General features: G+C 45.8%; 1 long non-coding RNA gene across 1 annotated transcript; it reads left to right on the top strand.

The window, feature by feature from the left end:
* The first annotated feature begins 12,687 nt into the window (after positions 1-12,687).
* LOC124693080 lies at positions 12,688-13,928 on the top strand. The gene is made up of 3 exons (XR_006999853.1): positions 12,688-12,964; positions 13,335-13,802; positions 13,902-13,928. It is a non-coding gene; the product is annotated as an uncharacterized LOC124693080 (long non-coding RNA).
* Positions 13,929-14,518: the final 590 nt, after the last annotated feature.

Genomic DNA, 14,518 nt, shown 5'->3' with positions numbered 1-14,518 from the left:
AGCATAAATACTCCCTCTTGGAGTTACTAGCAAAAACTTGGCCAGAGCCTCTACTAACAACGGAGAGCATGCAAGATCATAAACAACACATAGGTAATAGATTGATAATCAACATAACATAGTATTCTCTATCCATCGGATCCCAACAAACACAACATGTAGCATTACAGATAGATGATCTTGATCATGTTAGGCAGCTCACAAGACCCGACAATGAAGCACAATTAGGAGAAGACGACCATCTAGCTACTACTATGGACCCATAGTCTAGGGGTGAACTACTCACTCATCACTCCGGAGGCGACCATGGCGGTGAAGAGTCCTCCGGGAGATGATTCCCCTCTCCGGCAGGGTGCCGGAGGCGATCTCCTGAATCCCCCGAGATGGGATTGGCGGCGGCGGCGTCTCTGGAAGGTTTTCCGTATCGTGGCTCTCGGTACTGGAGTTATTATCGACGAAGGCTTAAGTAGGCGGAGGAGATAGGTCAGGGGGCGACGCGAGGGGCCCACACACTAGGGCCGCGCGGACAGGGCTTGGGCCGCGCCGCCCTAGCGTCTGGCCGCCTCGTCCCCCCACTTCGTTTCCTCTCCGGTGTTCTGGAAGCTTCGTGGAAAAATAAGATCCTGGGCGTTGATTTCGTCCAATTTCGAGAATATTTCCTTACTAGGATTTCTGAAACCAAAAACAGCAGAAAACAGCAACTGGCTCTTCGGCATCTCGTTAATACGTTAGTGCCAGAAAATGCATAAATATGACATAAAGTATGCATATAACATGTAGGTATCATCAATAAAGTGGCATGGAACATAAGAAATTATCGATACGTCGGAGACGTATCACCCGCCGTGCAGCCGCTAGAGCTCGGTGCGCCGCCACGTCCTCTACCATGGCGTTGCCGCAGCGTCTCGTTCGTGGCATCCTCAGCCTTCTTGAGCATTTTGAAGGAGTCGACTAACGCCCTCTACTCCGCCGCTCTCTCCTCCGGGGTAGGCTCATCAGGGCCATCAGATGACCATGAGATGTCAGAGGAATCATCCTCTGCAGTTGCCGCCTCCCTGCGGTGTTCCATCTCGGTGTCGAACGACGCATAGGCCGCCCGCTCCTCCTCTGCTTCCTGCTCCATGTCAGCCATGAACTTCGCGTCCCTGGCCGCGTCGAGGAAGTTGTCGCTGCTTTTGTCGTCCTCCAACTCCTCGTCGAAGCTCTCGGTCGGGGGAGATGGAGTCGAAGGTGGAGGCGTGGTAGCCTGGCCGCGACCGACGCTGCTCATGGCAAAGGTGGAGGTTGTGCGGCGGCAGCGCTACGGTGGAGGTTGTGCGGCGGCGGCGCTACGGTGGAGGTTGTGCGGCGGCTAGGGTTTTGTGTGGGAGGAGATGCATGAGATGGGCGCGCCCCTGTTTATATAGGTCGGAGGCAGACGACGGCCGCGACACGCATGGCATCGCCATTACTTCGTGCCCAGATGTAGGCGACGGCCGCTCGGCACGCGAGGCATCGCCATTAACGTGGCCGCAGAGTGCCGAAACGACGCCTCGATGTCAGTACTGGCGGCGCGCCTAAGAAGACATCGAGCCTGGGTCGCTGCCAGGCGGGCCCGGCGAAACGTCCGCCAAACGCGAGGGAACACTCGGCGCGTCCGCGCAATGTCCGCATAGACCCATCCGAGGCGCATATTTTCGCCAGGTTTGCGTCTCCACGGACAACCCAAACACTATGCGTCGGGCCGCTGGGCCTTGTTCCAGACGCACTTTTGGTCCGCATGGACGCAAACAGCCGCTTAGCGTTCGTTTGCATTGCTCGATTGGAGATGCCCTAAAATTACAATTTATTAGGCTTTTTCCAATTTTTTGGTGTACATTCATATTTTACGTGAATTATACAAGGCTAGTCAAGTCTTTGTAGGAAATAACTTGTGCACATAGGGTTAAAAATGGAATGGAAAGTTTGGCCCTTTTCCACAAAACAAGGAAATGGACATCATAAAACAAAAAGAGTGTGTCTAACGCTCAGTCGATTAAGACATAAGTCAGTCGAATGACAAATTACAAATAATAGCAAACACGAATCTTTAAACAGAAACAAAATACAACGATGAAGCACTGAGACATAAGCTATGTCTCAGCTAGCTGAAACTTAGGGCATATCTAACAGACCCCTTAAAAGGTCCAACCCCGTAAAATAACCGCCGATATACGGGGTAGGGCTCTACCCGGCCGTCTACCAGACCCTGTAAAACAGTCCCCGCGTCGATTTTTTACAGTTTCGGCTAAGGGTGGCTTCTGGCCCCCTACTTGTACGGGGCGGGAGGCTGAATACAGGGCCAACCCCTCACTCGTGGCGCGCTAAACTTTCAGGAAATCACAACTGCATGCCGTCGTCGATCTGCAGTTGCGCGCGTGGTGGGTCTCCCTTGCCTTCGGCGACCGCGCCTGGGCACGGCTGGTGTGCGCGTGCGGCCTGGGACCAAGCGACGGCTGCTGGCGCTCTTCCGTGCCTCATGTCGGTCGCTGCAGTGGGCTGGGGCAGTGTCGCGCGACGGGGGCCGGGGCGGCCGGCCCATGGCCGGTGGCGGCAGGCAGGGGCGGCGGCCGGCCGGGGCGGGGCAGGGGTCGGGGCGGCGTCGCGCGACGGGGTCGTGGCGGGCTGGGCGGCTAGCCCACGGCCGGTGGCGGTGGGCAGGGGCGGCGGCGGGGGGCGGCGGCGGGCCGGGGCGGGGCAGGGGCAGTGGCTGGAGGAGGAAGAAGGAGAGGAGGAAGAAGAGGAAAAAAGAAAAAAAAATGATTTGGCATATTCTAGGAATATGCTCTTTTACAGTTTAGGGATACGAGGTCCGCTAGCTCGGACGAGTTTTCGACCGATCGAAATCGAATACAGAGCCCTCTACTAGTGTTATACGTGTAACATGCACTTAGCAATTCCGAAACAAACAATGGTACTATTTTAGAAGAAAAAAGGAACAAACCTGGAAGATTTTAAACGGAAATGAGAAATGAAACATGACAGCAAATCCCAACAAGAAGTTACCGCCCGTTTCCGCAAAACAAGGACACATGAGAGCAAATTCTTTCTGCAAAACAAGGAAAGGGGAGAACCAATCTCAACAAAAAAGTTACTGCCCGTTTTGGTAGATCAAGGAAAGGGAGAGCCAATCCCGACATAAATTTACCGCATGTTTCCGCAAAATGAGGAAATGGAAGAGCAAATCTTGACGGATTCAGCCAATTTCCACAAAAAGAGGGATATGCAGAGCCAAAAAAAGAAAATTGTATTTCATGGAAACTATATATATTCAATGAAAATTATAAAGAAAATCGGAGAGCAAATTTCGATGGAAAAGGAAGGTAAAGAAATCCGGATAAAAATGCGAAAGGTTTTTTGAACATAGCCCGACCGAGGCACGTGTACTACTCTAAGACCAACTCGGGTCCTTTTTAGCTCCCACGAGTAGGAAACAAGCACTGCGATACAAGGAGTACATGGACTAGGCTTGCATACTTAAGGCGGATCTAGCATCCTATTGCCTGCCTGGGTGATGAGAACATGGATACACCATACATGATATTTCAACAAAGTGCACAATTTAGTTGGAAGAAATTGCTAAGTCGCGCGAAACAAATTAGTAACCAGGTGAACCCTAACTTAAGTTATTCTTATAACATCAACCTTGATAATATGGCTATGCTTTCATCTACTTATTACAACAAGTTTCAAGTAAATCTGATGTTGTAAATTTTTTCTCTAATCTTCGATTGTGCCCACACCCACCAAGGTGAGAGACGGATCCTTTAGGGTATAACAATAGAAGCTAATTTACTTCCAACAAAGAAAACGCGCATCATTTGAAGTTGTGTAGCCCAAGTTCTTACTGTTTTGGTGGGAGATGTTGAAGCTGTCAAAAGTTTGGTGGGTGATGTCCAAGCTGTCAAACGTTCGCGAACTTTCGAGGGGCTCTCCAATAACTCCACAAGTTGACTGCTTAGTCTCCCAAGGAAGCTATGCAAATGCTAAGTTATTTTCAGCCCTTTTCACACCTATCTAGGGGGTTGTCCCTGCTATAAAAACCCTCATATCCCCCAGATTTTGGGGGACTTTTGGTCAAACCATTCAGGTACAAGAATATGCAGTAAGACTGCTCTAGAACTGAGAGATCCTTACTACCTTTGCCCCCGTGAGTTGATTCGGATTCTCAAGAAGGAGCCTCTGGTTCCCCCTGCCTCATGCTCTACGGTTCCGGCCGTTTTGTGTGGGTTAGTATTGGTTTGTGGTTCCGTGATTGTTCAGACAGTGGGTTGAAGTTCTTGTAGCTTCGGCCAACCATGCCCAACGTTCGGGTCGCATCCAACCTTTACAGGTTAAAGCTAGTTAGCCCCGGCTGTTTGCAACTGTTTATCCTCCCCGATTTGATCCTACAACATGAAGATCGGGCCACCATCGAGTGTGAACTCCTCCAACAGTACATGCTTATCATCTGGTATCAGAGCTTTCATTTACACTGTAGGATCTATAATATTGTTATCATTCCCTTTAGATCCGTAGGTTTTGATGTTATATCTTCTATCCTAGAGCGTACTCACCACAAATAAATACAGGCCTTGTCGGTGGTGAGATCTAGTTTCCTTGCATGTTGTTCATTCTTTAGATCTGCATCAATTTCATCTTTGTAGTTCTTTTTAGATCTGGTTGTGTTGTTTAGAAAGAAAGAAAAAGTGAAAAGATAAATAAAGGAGCAAAAAAAAAGAAGAGAAGAAGAGTTGAGCAAGATCCAAAGGTTCCAGCTAGGTCCAAAAAAAATAGAAGTTGTGTGTTGTTTGAGTTATAGTGGTGCAAGATCTAGTAAAACAAATCTGCCAAAAAATACATCTCGGTTTGCATCAACTTGATTTCAGCACAAGCCCTTTGTTTACCCCCACCTAGAGCTCCACCAAAAAATACTAAAGCTAGTTCTTTGATCCTTGATTTTCAATCGCTTTAACACAACCAAGAGAACTGCGGTGTGGTGTGAACTCATAAGAACTTTGGTAAGAAAGAGGTGAGGTTATGTGTTCCCACAAAAAAATCGAATTCACTTTTAGTGCTACTAACATGGCAGGAGTTACACTAAGTGTGTGTCGCAGCAACCATGACCAAGACGCTCCAGTCACACATGATGAGTTGCGGCAATTGTAGAATTGCATGCTTCAGCTGCAACAAACCATGAAGTTGCTTAATAACCATATTCTAGGACGTAGCGATGTGGATCGACACCGACCTTGCCCCTATGCTCCCTTTGTTACTACACATTGATTCTCCAATCCTATGTGAGAAAGAGTGTCCACAACCCAAAATTCCACATATCAAGAATGACAAAGATAGAGAGTTGAGAGATTCCACCAAATGTGAGGAAGAGAGACTTCGTCACAAAATCAGAGAGAGCAATGAACCATCACATGGCATGACATCTAATCTGACTGAGAAGATTAGAGGTATGTGTGATCCACAACCTAAAATTCCATAAATTAAGAGCATCACAATTAGTGACTTGCGTGATCCCGCCAAATGTGAGGTTGAGAGTGTCCAAGATGATGATAAAGAGATGAGTGCTCCACCACAAAATATTCCAATGAGAGCGAGATGATCAGTGATTTGTGTGAGTACATCGTATGTGAGGTTATGACCGTCCAACAGAAAATCAGTCAGATGAGTGATCCACCAAAGTAAAAGGGAGAAGATTATTCACTTACTAACACTTCACCTAGTTCCTTTTCTTTGCATAATGTGCAAATTTTAAGATCATATCTTGTTGCTCTCTTACAATGATGGGAGGAGGAGATAAAGGACCAATTATGGGGCACATGGATCACTAGTACACATAGATCATATGTGCATATTGACTTCCACAAGTTCCTGGAGGTACTCAATTAGGTAAAATAGAAGGGCTCATCAATTTTGATGCACCCGGAGGTATGCAATTATGAACTCATGAAACAATGGTGAGATGAAATCAGAGAAAATATTTGGAACATCATGTGTGTCATCCATCCAAAAATATATACATGTTTTAAAAAATTGGGGAGACCACAAAGGAACTCAAAAAAATAACAATGGAACAAGAGTATTTGAATTTTTCTTTGCCTAGTTATCTTTTATCGTTCCCATGCTATTATTTTGTAGACAAAAAGGAGTTGAGGACGAGTCTTTTCCTAGATAGCGAGAGTGGTACGAACATGTTCATGGTTGATTATAAATTTGTAATCCTTGTAAATGTTTGTTGGAAGGTGAAATCTAAACTTTCATATTTCACAAAACCTTTGCAATTTGGTTTGGTACTGGCCACTTTTCCTTTGTGTGATGACCAGCAAGAGTTGAGGTCGACTCCTTGTCAAGAGAGGGAGGATGATGAGGACATCCCAACCATCAACATAACAATGACCTTGGGCGCACAAATTTCAAGTTATGTCAAACAAATACATGATCCTATGCAACACCATGCTAAGGTGAAAGCTACAGTCAAATATTTCATTTTGCCTTGCTTAGATATTATCTGCTACCCTTCTATTTATCTTTTGTGGACCAAAGAGTCGAGGACGACTCTTCATCAAGAGGGAGGATGATGAGCACATGGATACGCGAGACATGACATTTCAACAAAGTGCACAATTTACTTGGAAGGAATTGCTAATTCGGGCGAAGCAAATTAGTGACCAAGTGAATGCTAACTTAAGTTTTCTTATCACCTCAACGTTGATGATAATGATTTCATCTACTTTATTACTTGTTGAATTTAGGAAAAAGGTTGATGGAAGTCAACACCATTGAGAAACAAAGTTATCACCAACAAGTTGCAAGAAAATCTGATGTTGTCAAAATTTCCACTAATCTTTCAATTGTGCCCACACCCACCAGGGTGAGAGACGGGGCCTTTGGGATATATATACCAACAGAAGCTGCATAAAATTTACTTTCCAACAAACAAAACTCGGATTATTTGAAGTTGTGTATCCCAAGTCCCGACTGTTTTGGTGGAAAGTGTCCAAGCTATCAAACTTTTGTGAATTTTCGAGGGGCTCTCAAGTCTCAACTCCACAAGTTGACTGAAATGCTGAGTTATTTTCCCCTTTTCACACCTATCTAGGGGGGTTGTCCCTGCTATAAGACCCGATCTCCCCCATCTTTTTAGGCGCCTTTTGGTCAAATCATTCAACTACAAGCTTATTTAGCAAGACTGCTCTATGCGAGAAGGAGCCTCTAGTTCCCCCTACCTCGTGCTCAATGGTTCCGGCCGTTTTGTGTGGGTTAGTCTCAGTTTGTGGTTCTGCGATTGTCCGTACAGTGGGTTGAAGTTTTTGTAGCTTCAGCCAGCCAGCCCCAACGGCGCATCCAACCTTGGCAGGTTAAAGCTAGTTATCCCCAGCTGCTTGCAGCTGTTTATCGTCTCCGATTTGATCCTACAACGTGAAGATCGGGTCATCATCGAACGTGAACTCCTCCAACGGATTCGTGCTTATGATTGGGCAGCCGCACAGGCTTTTCGACGGCACTCCTGCTTACATTATATAACTTTATACGGTCATTTTATCATAAAAGCGGGTATCTTAACCATGTTTTCCCAGGCTTCAATAAGTTTCTGGATACACCACTATGCATACTAATTCCATCAAGAGAAACAAAATGCTTCCGTACTAATTAAGTCGACTAATATTGGCATGATGTCGGTGCTAGATAGTTTTGCCTTAATGCTGCACTATTATATGAAGTTGTGAGGCATACTCTCTAGTTGTGAGTATTTTATGTGAGTCCTTTGATACATCCCAAATGTATCTACTTTTTCAAGCACTTTGCTCAATGATTTACTCCGGAATCTAACCATACTTTGAGAAAAACTGCTGAATCAGATGTTGTTTTTAGCAAAGTCTCCTTTTTATCAAATTTTCACAGGAAATAAAATGGGGAAAAATACCACGGAAGTCTTTCACAAAAAGAAGGGACCTCCAGCTTTGGATCATGAGAGGGGAGCCACGAGGCCCGAATGAGGCCAGGTGGCGCGCCCTACTTCTTTGGGCGCGCCACCCAGGCCTGTTCGTCCCTCGGTCATCGTCTCGCCTCCCTCCTTCGTGAGGTGCCTTATATACCCTAAAAACCTACCCCTCCTGGAAGGACACGACGTTTCGCGAAACAGAGCGCCGCCAAGACCACGATCTTCATTTCGGGGATCAGATTAATCCCGCTCTCCACCTGAGAGAGAGGGATTTCGATGGCTTCTTCATCATCACTGCCACCGACGTCATCACCAACCATCATGGACTCAGTCTCCATCCCAATGATTGAGTATTTCTTTCTAGGTTTAAGAGGTGGATGGGTTTTGGATGAGATTGATCGTGTAATCCTCCATATGTATTGAGATTTTAGGTGTTCGTCTTGAAGACATTCTTGTAGGAGTGTTGGTACACCTTTGCTATGTTTAATGCTTTTTACTAGGGCCCGAGTGACATGATTTCAATACCTAACCTATATTTCTTTATCATATATATGAGGTTGGTATTTATCTGCAAGGTGTATTACTTGTAATTATGTTGACCCTGTGAACCCCTAAGGTGATAGGTGGGGAAAACAAGAAGATGTAATAGTTCGAGGGTTATGTGTGGTCATGAATCTTAATGATTTGTTCCGGTCTACATGAAAGGGTAGACCTTTATTGCTTGTAGTTCCAAGTTGATCCCGGTGAAATGGGCAGACAGGACAAAAGATGTTATGCAAATTCTCTTAGTTAGTACGCGTAACTATATTTGGATCACACACACCTACACACAACTGAATTTGAGATGAGTGCTATGTTAGTTGGATTACATTACATGATCAATATCATCCATACATCACCCCTTTTCTGCCTCATGCCTACGCTTTTAGCCACTGAAAAATTCAAATTACATCTTCCGGTAAAAACTGGAAATCTGCTGCTTTTATTTACTGTTTTTTTTACTGCTTTGAATCAACTGCTAAAAAATCACCACTTATTTTGTGAGTTTATTGATATACATGTGTGATTGAGAGTGACGTCTCAATTGATAAGATCTTATTAGTATTCTTGTGTTTCCCTTGAGTCGAACTATAAATTTGGATAATCCTTTCCATCGAAGATTTCATCGATCCCCTAGCGTACATATGATGATATGAAAGTATTATACCAGGTTTCAACAAATTCCAGTTTGCATACAGTATTGTTCCATATCTGATCATTGTTCGTCTTTGGTGACTTTCATGAATTCTTCTTTCGTGTTTATTTTCAGAGCCTCCGATCTCATTTCCGTTTCTGAGTAGCCAAGCAAAAACAAAAACAATAAAGCATGTTTTCATATTTTTTCGTTCTGTTTACATGTGTACACAGTACAATCATGTCCCATGTTTTTTTCCTTTTTTGAAATGGGGATACCCCGGCCTTTGCATCAGGCAATGCACACAGCCGTGCAAGCGTGAATGCACATAAGGCAGCAAGTCTGGTGTTTGATCAGAGATAGGTTTAACGAACAATGCTAAGCACCCAACCAATAATTGATTCTCTAATTTAGTTGTTATGGGTACTTAGTACTTCCTCCTTGCCAAAATGCAAAATGTAGTGCGTATAAGAATTTTTAAAAGTCAAACGACATAAAGTTTGACAAAACAAGATATTAACATCTAGAATACAAACTCAATACCATTAGATTCCTCACGACCGTATATTTTTATATGGTATACAATTGGTAAGGCATAGATAATTTTCTCAAAAGACTTGGTCAAAGTTGATATCGTTTTACTTTTCGAAAATCTTATATGCACTACATTGTGGCAAGGAGGGAGTATGGAAACATAAGAAAGGTCAAAATTGATATTGTTTAACTTGGGAAAATGGTATAGGCATCATCTTAGGGATTAGGGGTATTTACCATCTAAGAGCATCTCCAGTCGCGTCCCCCAAAGCGTCCCCCAAACAATGCAGGATCTAGCATTTGGGGGGACACCTCCGCTTCGTGTCGCGTTTAGGATGCGTCGCTCCCCAACCGCGGCCCCCAAACGCGTCCCCCAAACTTGTTTTTACATTAAAATAACTCTTTTTTTGCATTTTCATTTCAATAGAGAGAATTAACATTGCACAAACTAATACATAGTTTGGAACCGTGGTTAAAACATTGCAAAATGAGAAAACCTAACTAGTGTTGGCCTCACAGATTTCGTGTGTTCGCTGCCAAGAAAGAATACTCCCAGTCACCCGAACTGGAAAATCCAGCTAGCTCTGAGAGTGCCCGGTTGTTGTTCTTCGATGCGCAGCAAGAACATCCAGAAACCTACACTAGTGGCTTCAATTGGCCGGCGGCCATCTTCGCTGCAAAGAAAGAACACTTGCTATGTTCAATCATCGTCATCTTCGTTGTTGATGTGGTAGTGTCGGCGGCAGGACGTATCGTCGAACACCTTCAAGCTCATCTCCTTGTCACCTTGGTAGCAGAATGTGAGCACGCAACCGGCTTGGAGGTCGTGGTAGCGCGCGAACTTCTCCCAGCCGGTGTGGAGGTATATCTTGTCGCGCCCGTCGAAGAGCACGTCCACTGGCCACCGGCAAAAGCCGGGGCTAGCCTCCCACAGCGATAGCGCGGCCGGCTCGTTGCCGATGACGAACTCGGTGAACTTGTCCGGCGGTCTCTGGATGCCGAGTGGGTCACCATTGAGGATGACGATGAACTCGAACTCCCACTCCCCGTCGAAAGACGACAATGACGCATGCGACGACGACCTTGGCGATGGCATTGCTGCTCCAGCACGGCCACCGCGGCCATGGCCGCGACCTTGACCTCGACCTCTAAGAGCCATGGAAAGACCCTCAACTCCTGAGATGGTGGCAGTTAGAGTTGGGTATTGAGGCGCTAGGGTTTATGTGAGGGGCGATGTGTGAGCACCCCTTTTATACGCCAGAGGGAGGCGAGGAAGCCGTTGCGCGCATTAACGCCGGCACTGAGAGCTAGGTGCGACGAGACGTGTCGCTGCGCCTCTGTGGAAACTGCACCATCGTTGCGCGCCATTAACTTCCGTCGCAAGGTAGGCGACGGCTGCGCGTCGTTCGTGTGTCAATGATGTGTCGGACCCGCCACTCCCCACCTCGCTTCGCGCTCTGTCCGACGCCCAAAACATCCCCTGTGGAACGGTGACGGTCTCGGAGCGCCGGACACCGTATTAGACCGCGCCGGATGAAAAGAGCATTTGTGGCGTGCGACTGATGCCGGTTAAATATCCAACACACCTAGAAAAACTTTGGGGGATGCGAGTAAAGATGTTCTAAAGACCCGAATGATGAGAGAGCATATCTCTTTGCTTGACCGACCCAACGAAAGATCGACAACAAAAAAGACCAAAGAACAAACAAGCATAAAACAACGCGACGCTGACGCAGCCGGGACACACTGAAGATTCCAACGAGAAAACTCCACTCGAGTCTGACTAGATCACTGGATGGACCCATAGCCGTTGCCTATTCGCTCTACTAAGAGGAGAGCAAAGTCAGTTCCAAAAGGAAAGAGAAGCGCAAAGCCCATGAGTAAATAATACTGGTTTTTTTCGATAAAGAAATGTTTAGAGATGCATGTTGCTTCTGTTCCAGAACACTATGCAATTTACACATAACATTTGTTACTAGATGCGTACTGGGTCCGCTCAGTAGCAACCTCTAGTGAAATGGAACGGGGGAGGAGAGCACACATCGTGCATGTCATCAGTGCACACTATGCACGCGTCCAATATCCCTCGTTAAATTGGGTAGGGCTGCTCATTTGGTGATTTGGTTAATTTGGTTTGGTAAATATTGTTTTGTAAATACGCTTCCAATAGTTTATAAATACGGTTCAGTTTTTGTAACAATCAATTAATTTTGTTTCGGCTTTAGTAAAAATCCGGAGCCCAGTTACTTCCAAGGCTGCAGTCATGGGCGGAGCTATGTGGGTATATGGGTGTACAAATATACACCCATTAATTTTAGCAAAACTTGGATTACTTGTGTCTAGAGCATTCTAGACTAAATCAATGAGGAAATCCAAGTATAATACGATGTTCAGGGTGCTATGTACACCCATTGAGTGGATGCTAGCTCCGCCGTTTGATGATAGCGATCACGTGGCTAGGAAGAGTGACCTTGCCCTACGGAAGAATGAGGTCACTAGAAATTGCAATCATATATATCTATAAGGGCGAATCTCAGAACTGTCGCCCAATTGTTCCCGGTCCAGAACCAACTATTTGAAATTTGAAGTTTCTGTTGGAAACTTTCGTTTCATTTCCTTTTGTGGATTCAGAAAATGAGCCATCATTTAAGTAAGCAACTTTCTGAGTGAAACTGTGACACCAGTTTCGAAAGGTTCAGATAGCAAAAAGGCGTCCACGGTTTTTAGATCCACCGATCCGCGGTTTTGTTTTTCTGAATGACTGAATTTGAGAAGTGAGTAACAGTGGACACAAATAGATTGCTAGCTGTCAATACGCAAATACATGGATGGCATAAGTTATAGTCATCGATACACTTGGAGAAACTAATAAATAGCTAAGTGATTCAGAAATACAACCAAACTCCACTACTATATCACATTGAAATATCTTAGCCGAGAGCTTCAAACACACTTTCTGCCGCAAGCCTCTAACGCAACTAACTTCTTGTTGGTAGCCACACGTGACCAAGCAACAGTAAGAGCATCTCCAGGAGCTCATCTATATGGACATGTATAGCAAATATGGAGGACAGACCCCCAAAAACCGTCTCCAGCAGCACATGTATATGGACATGGGTCGATACATGACCATACATGTCTCGGGTGCGTCCTCCACATCTGGGTGACGAAGCCGGGATCATTGCTCACTCGCCCGCGCGATTCCGCTCGCGTCCCGCGCGATTCCGCCCGGCTCCCGCGCGAATCGGAAGCTGCGAGCGACGACGAGGAGGACGCCGGCGCCTGTCCGCGACTCGCCGAAGGTACGCGCCGTATTTTTTTGTTTTCCATCGCCGCGCGGTAGCTAGGCTGGGGACGGCGGCGCAGGCGAGATGGGGACGGCGGCGGCGCAGGCGAGATGGGGGCCGAGCTGGGGACGGCGGCGGCGCAGGCGAGATGGCGGCCGAGCTGGGGACGGCGGCGGCGCATCCGAGATGGGGACATGGGGGGCGATGGGAGCCGGCGCCATGGTGGGCGATGGGAGCCGGCGCCATGTGCTGTGAATTGATTTGGCTGATTTGCTACTGCCTTGTACTGCATCGCATGAAAAAAATTGTACTGCTTTGCTATGAATACATTTCTGCTGTGAATTGATTTTGTGTAGACACTAAATTGTGATGTTGTTTCTTGTAGATGGACAATTCAGAGATGAACAGCTCACCGGCACCTACTTCTGGATCTTTTTTGGACCTGTTGAATACTGGTTCCGATGACATGAATTGGGGTGACACACAGAATTATAGCCCAATTGGAGAACAAGTGACAACTCCAATTGAAAATGTTGTTGCATCTGGTAAACCCAAGAGTAGAAAGGGTGTCCCGAAGGGGAAAAATTGGTCAAGTCTTGAGGACAAGGTGTTGATAGAATCATGGGCAAACACAAGTTTGGATGGGGTAGTCGGAGCCGATCAACATTCAGATTCTTATTGGGCTAGGATTACGGAGTACTACAACCAACACAAGAATCCAGCATGGCAGCTTCGTAATGTTGCATCGGTCAATGGTCGCTACACCACTATTTCATCCGCTACGAGCAAGTTCTGTGGATGCCTTCAGCAGGCTTTAAATATGAACCAAAGCGGAAGAACTTTAGACGAGAAGGTATGCATGTTTTGAACATTTGTTAACTATCTTCCAATTCCCGTGTAATATTCTGTATGTGTTTTGCTACATATTTTAACTACACATTTCCTGCTGCAGAAAGAGGAGGCACAACGTTTGTTTATTCAAAATGATCCAAAAAAAAGCCTTTTACATTCATGCACTGTTATTTAGAGTTTGTGAAGTATCCAAAGTGGGAGTTAAGAGAACTTGAAGTTTCTCACAAAAAACAAAAGAAGAAGTCTGATGCAAGTCCAGGTGTCTCTGCTGCTGCTATTGTTGACGATGACTTAAGTGTATCTTCCAAAATGCTTGAACGAGAGGAGGCACCTTCCGGTACCAAGCACGAGAAAGAAGCTCGAAAAGGTAAAAATCCCATGTCCGATGGTACTTCTTGCAAGTTATCGTTACAATCTGTGTGGGCACAAAAGCAAGAGAAGGATGACATGAAAGAGGCTTCCAAATCTGCTCGCTACGCACAAGTAATTGAATTGCAAAAGGAGAAGAATGCATTGAAAAAGATAGATGTTGAACTTAAGCAATTTGAAATTGACGAGAGGGTTATGCTGGTGGACACTAGTGGTATGAATACTTTACAAAAGCAATTCTACGAAGGGAAGCAGAAAGAGATCATTGCTCGCCGCCAAGGAATGTGATTTGTTAGCTGCTTGATGTATGAACTATGTGATTTGTTAGCTGCTTGATGTATGAACTAT

This window comes from Lolium rigidum, chromosome 2 (assembly GCF_022539505.1).
Source record: "Lolium rigidum isolate FL_2022 chromosome 2, APGP_CSIRO_Lrig_0.1, whole genome shotgun sequence".
NCBI classification, from domain to species: domain Eukaryota; kingdom Viridiplantae; phylum Streptophyta; class Magnoliopsida; order Poales; family Poaceae; genus Lolium; species Lolium rigidum.
Note: the sequence above shows the minus strand (reverse complement) of the source record. Positions and strands in the feature narration are given on the sequence as shown.